This window comes from Fringilla coelebs, assembly GCF_963513975.1.
Source record: "Fringilla coelebs genome assembly, chromosome: 3".
NCBI classification, from domain to species: Eukaryota; Metazoa; Chordata; class Aves; order Passeriformes; family Fringillidae; genus Fringilla; species Fringilla coelebs.
Genome location: NC_140030.1, coordinates 79406614 through 79414781, shown reverse-complemented (window position 1 = coordinate 79414781; position 8168 = coordinate 79406614).

Genomic DNA, 8168 nt, shown 5'->3' with positions numbered 1-8168 from the left:
TCAGCTGGTGAAGCTGTAGATGGTGCAGGGCCTGTGCAGCAGGAAGCCTGTTCTCCCGCTCTGGCAGCAGCAGTCTCACTGGCAAAGCTTTCCAGTAGAGTGCTCCTGGTTCTGATAGACCCAAACCAGAACTACTGACTCCTCACATCATTCTGCAGTGTCTCTTTCTTTTGGGCAATGGTGGAATTTCTATTTGAGTCAGATACTAATCCTGACTTTTAAAACTCATGAACCCCCCAAGTTATCCCTGGATATAAAGACACTCCAAGAACCACTTACACTGTCATACAGAAAAATATGAAATCTCAGAACAAGATGGATCTTGAGTCACATTGTGTGAATTTAGTGTTCTGCTTTTCTTGTGGGCCCAGCACTGTTTATTTTAACCCTGAACAGAAACACTCTCTGAGACAGGCAATCTACCTGTTGTAATGCAAAGACAATACAATTTATTTTCAAAGTGTCTACAGTTTTGCAGGTAGCAGTGTGGTTGGAGTGTTTTATAGGTGCCATCTAAAGATGGAGAATTGCTAGTTACCTTCCTTACAAAGTTTCTTACACCTGAGGAACCAGAAGGAATGTGTTAAAGTGGTTTGTCCTGGTGAGATGAAATGTCTTGTTCACTTGGTAACATTTTTTTGACCAGGATCTACCTCAGGAATTGTGGCTGTTTTGTTTGAATGTCTTGATTAGCAGTGGCTCACTGGATTAGCTGATCACTGTTCAGTCCTGACAATAATTCGTAAAGAAACTCTGTGAACCAGGAGATCTAGTTACTGAATTTTGTTGCTGCATTTTTTCCTCCTTTTTTTCCTGTACAGTGTATAAAACTTGGTTACCGGGGTCATCATGCTAGAGCACATTACACAGGGTTGTGTCCAGACAGTTCTGAAATGTCTCAGTCAGGGAGACTCCACAACCTGTCTGGTCAATCTGTTCCAGTGCTCAGACACCCACACAGTAAAGAAGTTCTCCATGTTCAGGCGGAACTCCCTGTGCATGGGTTTCTGCCCATTGCCTCCTGTCCTATTGCTTGGCACCACGGAGCAGAGCCTGGCTCCATCCTCTGGCACCTCCCTTCAGATGCTCACAGACATTGATGAGGTGCCCTCTCACTGCCTCTTCTGGAGGCTGAACAGGCCCAGCTCCCTCAGCCTTTCCTCATTAGAGAGATGCTCCAGTGCCTCAGTCATCTTTGTTACCCTGCACTGGAGCCACTCCAGGGGCTCCATGTCTCTCTTGTGCTGAGGAGCCAGAACTGAACTCAGCACTCCAGATGTGCCTGACCAGGGCTGGGCACAGGGGCAGGATCACCTCCCTTGCCCTGCTGGCACTGCTCTTCCTAATGCACCCCAGGATTCCATTGGCCTTCTTGGCCACAGGGGCTCACTGCTGGCTCACAGATGGCTTGTTGCTCACCAGGACCCCCAGGTCCTTCTCCATAGTGTTGCTTTCCAGCAGGTCAGACCCCAGCCTGTACGGATGCAGAGGGCTCTTCCTCCCTCAGTGCAGAACACTGCGCTTCCCTTGGTTGAATTTCTCCCTGTCCATCTCTCCAGCCTGTCGAAGTCCTTCCCAAGGGCTGAGCAGCACTCTGGGGTATTGGCCACTCCTCCCAGCTCTGTGTCATCAGTGAACTTGCTGAGTGAGGAGGCATCTGCCCCTTCATCCAGGTCATTGATGAACAAGTTAAACAATACTGGACCTACTGTTGTCAATGTGCAAGTTCTCATGTGTTCCCAGATGCCTGTGTTATAGAAAACTTTCTCCCACCAAAGAACTGCAGACAAGATGTGAGAAACAGAATCTCAGAAAGGAACAATCGGCTGGTCGTTCACTGGTTCATTTATGCCACATACCTCCCTAAACACACCCCTTAGACTCGGTGTTTGGAACGGTGCTATTTGTATTGTGTTTGGATACAATCTCAGCAGAGGCCTCACCTTATTCAAGCTGCCTGATGGCTTTTCTAATTGAGGACAATGGCACAGATGCCATCAGAAACGAGGATATCATTTTATTTGTGTCCATTCTGGAACTAGCAGTCTAAAATGATTAGGGTTAGAATTAGGCTAGGATTAACATCCTTTCTGGAGTTAGGTTACTGAATGCTGCAATACCTCTTCAAGTAAAAAGGTGACATGAGCCCATTCCCTGGTCCTTATTTTCTGCTTCAGAGAGTAATTTGTGGTAGAATCGCTGTAATGGCTCATGGCTTTCTAGGATCTGAATATTGCAGGTTACAGACAACTGGCTTTCCTTCTGTGCTATTTAAGAATAATACTGTTTAGTTCTTTCTAAAACGACGCCCTTAAAGGACTGCTTTCTTTGAGGCAAGTGTCAGTCTGAAATGCATGTGCCTGCCACAGGATGGCAGCAATCCGTCACCACTGAAGCATCGCTCAGTTCAAGTGCTGCATCTCAAGATGTAGCCCAAAGATAAGATATTCACACGCGATTGCTTTGTGAAGGTGGTATGACGAGCACAGGAAGGCCTTTGTGTACACTTACTTATTATTAATTTAAGCGATGGTTTATGACGTTTGTTACAATGTGATAATTTGCTTAGCTACAAAAGCTGACCCTAGGGATGAGCTAGCTCTGAATACTCTCTCATATAGCAGTTGGTATGGGAGTTCATTCTGTGGAGCGTTAAATACTGAGGGTAAGGTAAGTAATCTCTTTTTTATGCTTGCCAGTGAGTACGTATTTTCTACCAGTATCTTAGGGGTTTTCACCTTTAGGCCTGTGTTTCCTCTTCATAAGGCCATCTGGACTATAGATCACTACAGTGTGATACCTATCTGCAATATACCTTCTGTTTCCCTGGAATTCAGCGCCTCTTTGAAGACATTCAGTGCCTGGAGCCAGTAATCACTATTTTCATTATGTGTACAGCTACTTAGAGTGAGTTTGCTGTCATCTCTTCTGAAACAATAATTTTTTTTAATTTTTTTAATGAATTTTTATATCCATGCATCTGTAAGTCACTTGTAGCAGTCCTTGGTTGGTTCTGTGATCAGTGACTTGGCCCAGCACTGACTGATAAAAGCAAAAGATACTTAAAAGCTGAGGAGGCTTTATAGCTGTTACCATGTAAAGGATCTTGTGAAATTAAATTATTCTTTGAAGCCCTTACTTTGTGAAAGCTGAGCCTTTTTGCTAGAGAATACAGTTTTAAACATCAAAAAAGTACAGGGCAAAATAGGATTTGTAGCCAGCAAGCTCTCTGCCCTGCTCTCTCTGGCAGACAGTAAATCATGCTGCCTCCAGCCAGGGATACACATCTCCCTGCCCAGCATCCTGCAGTCTCTCTCACCTCTAAGCCAAATAATGACTACAAACATGAGCCATCCTAATGGTGCTTCTGCAGAGGTGTCTCAGCTGCTCACACAGCCAGAGCTACCCTAAGCCTAGGGAGCACTAGAGAGTGGAAACTCCTCTGTCAGGGCACAAAGCCAGGGATGAGCCAGTCTGCATGGTGGCTGATGTGAGAGGGGGTGTGAGGAAGGCAAGTGAGAGGGAGAAAGCCCTGGACTTCTGGGGAGCAGACTTGGGCTCCTTCAGCTGGCTTGAGATGGGGTGCTCAGCTTCACCATGACAGAGGTTGCAAAAGAAAAGTGTAAGTTGAAGGCAAATCTTAGCTTCACAATGAGCAACAAAAGGATGCTAGAAATGTCAACTGTCTTGCTAATAATATTCTCATATGACTCAGTATGAGCCCAGTACCAGAGAAGGCATGGAACTTTCTCAAAGTTGTAAATAGCACTCTGACAGGTAGGCTTTGCTGGCTGCTTCTGTTAGTCCACAATGCATCAATTGCTGTTCCAGAGCAATAAAAAAAAAATGCTTATTTTTGTCAATTCTTTTCCTTGCACAGATGATGGAAAGTGCCCTGAGAGTCTTTGCACAGCTGTTTGATGCCATGTCCATTTTGAGTCTGAAAAGTCATTTTCAGGTATTTGACAGAATATGTCCTGAGACAGTATAATACTAGAATGAAGATTTTTATATCACCAGTGCCAACAGTCTGAGGCTGTGCCAGGAATAGTACTGAAAGAACAAAGACTTGTGCTTCTCTTTACTGCAGAACCCCTTTTCCCATGGTGTGGAAGACATACTCCTTCCAGTGTTGGCTGAATGTAATGGGGGTAAATTGGGGCACATCCAAATCTAAAGTGACAGAAATCTACTCTTTGGTGATGGGTGTGAACATGCTTAGAGTCAAAAAACAAAACATGTGGGAAGCCCTGAGGGAGGTAGGAAAGGCACAGCTGAGATTTACCATCATTGAAATTGTCAGGCCCAGAGGTGGGATCAAGGATCTATCTAACAAAGCATACCTCCTCATCCCTGAGATTCTAGCAGGTAAGGAGCTATTGGCAAGACTTGTATGACCTCATGTGGCACACAGATTATGTTATAGATTTAAAGATTTAGGAGAATAAATGTGAATTAGGTGTGTTTTGTCAGAGCTCTCTACTTGCTGTTCCTGCAGTGGCAATGCAGGCTCCTGAGCTGTGTACCTCATTGTGAGGACGGCGTCAAGAAGCATCTGAAAGGTGATTTCCTTCTGCTGTTCACACAGGTCAGAAGGTTTTTGTTCTTGACTAACAGCTGATTGCAGTATTGATATTCATCCATTCTCAGTCTCCTGTTGCCATCAGTTTTCATCAGAAATCCCAAACAGAGTAGAAAATCTAGCATTTCTGCAGAGAACCATCTTGTCTGCCATGCTGTGAATTACTTCCCTGGGTGTTTTGCTGTAGAGAAATAAGGAACCTCATAGAGAATGGAGACAAAACCTTCTGTCTCTGACAAGTTGCTATTATTTTTTGGGTTTGCCTCTGTCACTTGGAATCACACAAATGTCTCTTAGTCTGACTTTTTCTTGCTCCAAGGGGAAGAGAGCATTCGGTAGTAGTTCTGCCACAATATGGATAGCTCTACCAACTCCTCTTTCCAGTCAGGATGTTAGAGAATCAGTTCTTGTAGCATTTTAAAGGAAACTCCCAGTAGCCTTGAGCTTTACAATTCTCCTTCTCAAGAGATACCATGTAATTGAAAGCATTATGAGAAAGCAAATATTTCCAACCTAGTATCAGAAAAGACCCTTAAAACTTCCCACAGGTGCAAGCAGGGCTCAGATCACTTGCCTGAATTGTGGCCAAGCTTGAGACTGACAGGGATTTTTGGGTTTGCCTGGGCCAGTAAAATGTCCTTTGTGAAAAGCCTTAGCACCCTAATGGTGCAAAACGCCATTCAAATTTTATCCTTTCTTTTTCCAGTTTGCTTTGTGTCCAGTTTGTAAAGTGACCTGAGAACTGAGAGTGCTTTGAAAGATCACTTCTTGTGTGTCTATGAACAGTGATGGTCTGTCACCAACATGTTTTATGAAAAATCCTTTTCTTAGGATTTTTCCTCCTGAAAAGCTGAGAGGCCTCAGGAACAAAATGTAAACAATGATTGTTTGCTGCTGTGGAATGCAACAGGTGGATCTGTTACTGGTCTCATCTGGTTGTTTCCAATTAATGGCCAGTCACAGTCCACCTGTCTCGGACTGTTTCAGTCAGTCTGAACCTTTGTTATTCATTCCTTTTCTATTCTTAGCTAAGCCTTCTGATGAAATCCTTCCTTCTATTCTTTTAGTATAGTTTTTAACATAATATATATCATAAAATAATAAATCAGCCTTCTGAACATGGAGTCAACTTTCTCGTCTCTTCCCTCATCCTAAGACCCCTGCGAACACGGTCACAATGGTCTCTGTTTTCCCTCAGCAGATACAGCCTTGGCTGACCTGCCCAAAGGATTATGACCAAAAGTGGGCAATGTGGTGAAGTGCCCAACTCCTTGGCCCTGTCAAGCTGCAGTTTGGATTTAACTCCTCACCTCTTCTGACCTTGCTTGGTAGCATGTGCTCTTGCCCAAGTAAGCAGCTCATTTATTTATATACCAGGCAAACAGCCCTGTAAAGCTGATACTGCTTCTTTTGAAGTGCTGAAGAACTTTGCCATTCATTTAAAAGATCAAAGAGACTGTAATTTTCAGGCAAGCCACTCAGGAATCCCTGCTGGAGTTGTCTGTTCCTGTTTCTTCTCTAAGAAGTGATCTGCTCCTTCCTTTCCCTAAATTGATCTCACAGCAGAGTCCCTGCAAAGAGCATTGATGTTTTAAAACTTTCCAGTGTTTTCTCTTCTGTAGGTCTTATGTTGTGCTGAATCTATTCCTCTTGTAGCAATGCTGCATTCATTCACATGGAAAAGCTCTTTGTAGCCCCTTATGGTTTTTCAGTGGAAGTTACTGGTACCCATTACCTTTTTGGTCAACCTTTTAATTTGAATTTGCAGTGTCTATACCATTTTGTTATAGAGATCAACTTAGAAATGTGAAATGCTTGGAAATTTAACAAAAAACAAAATAATTTTTTTTGTCTTTTCATATGTCTTGCATCAGTGCTTCCCAGAGGAAGGCAGATATCTATGGCCTGTCTGTGTACCACCATGACATCTTGAAGACTGCTGAGGTGATGCTATCTGTCTTCTGTAAGACCTTTGATCCCAGCCTTGTGGTGAAGACAGACAAATAACCACTATTGCCCTTTTTAATGTCCTTTTAAGAGAAGAGGCTAGGAAAGTTTATTAGTAATTCTCACTTGGCATTATTATTGGCTGAGAAAGCTTTACCTGAAATCTCTTATAATCCTTACATCTGAAACTACTTCTCTGTTGCAGGTGTGGGGACTGGAATATTGCTTCAAATTTGCAGGGAGGAGCAGGCTGATAGAGTGATGGCACACCTGTTTTTTTCTGTAGGAAATGCTGCTAGAAAGCAGTCAGCTTCAAATAAACCCAGTGAATTGAAAGAATACATTCTGATTTTGTACAGGTCCTGTGTTTTGGATGGGAAAGAAAATAAATGAGTACTTCAGCTCCATTAAATCCTTATAGAAGGGACTGTAAAGGGAATCAGCCTTTCTCCACACAAAAGTCCCGGAAGAGAGAGTGGAGTGAGCAGTGGTGACAAGGGGAAAGATGGCTGAAGTGCTACAAGAGACACAGGCATCTGCCTGTGCTCTTGTCATCCAATCACCCCCATTCTTTGGCAAACATGTGTGACTGCATGTTGGAACTCTGATGGCTGAAAACTTGAAGCTTTCTGAATTTAAGGGTGCCAACCCTCAAGTAAACACCTTGTTTGACCTGAGACCTTGGAAAAGGCTTCAAAAATTGAGTGATAGCACAAAAACAGTATGTGTGTAGTTTGGATGGTATTGTGTGATCTCACAGGGTGAAAAAACTTAGATTTTGGATTTTAGTATATGGTAATACATGGGAGCCAAGATGGAGAATTTTGGGTGTGGGTTAGATGTCTTTTTTGCACCTTCTTCTTCATGAATCTGGGTGGTTTTCTCTAATTGGGTGAAAGATGTCCGCATTGTGGGTTTTGGGTGTTTGTAATTGGGTTAGAAGCATAAATAGTATAGATATCAACAGTTTATTGGATAATTGGGACTTAAATAGCCTTGAACAGACACAATTTTAGCTCACTTTCTCAACTTGTTTGAGAGAGCTCACATCTTGTGAGTTTGTAATAAATAAGGATAAAAAACTTCAGAGTGAGACTTCAAAAACATCTCCTGAGTTTTATTTGACCTTGGAGCAAGAAAGAGCTTGGCATTCCAACAACTGCATGCAGGCTTTATCCACCTTCAAGGTACAACCTGGGGCTCTTGCACGGGGAGTTCAAGAGACACGAGCTGTTCCTGGCAGGTGCTGGGGCTGGTGCTCAGGTGTTAGAAAGTGCTCATTGGAGCAGCAGTGCTGCCTCTCCTGCTCTGCTCCTGAGATGCACTGTTTTGGAATCACCAACTGATGGTGTTTCATCTACAGGGTAACATATAATGTATTTATTGTGTTTCCAATATAGTCTTAGAGAAGCCAAAGCCCTGAAATTTGACAGTGCTTTCTGGCATTACAAAATATACAGAGCTTGTGACATTTTTCACTTTCTTTCACCAGTGTTGTTGCAAATGAGCATGAGTCTTGTCATTAGTAAATAAAAGGTTAATGGAGTCAGAGTTTCTTCTGTAAAATCCCACTGCTTGTATGGATATGCAGCTCTTTCCTCTCTAATAGATGAGTGTGTACAATTTGGTTATAAAATAT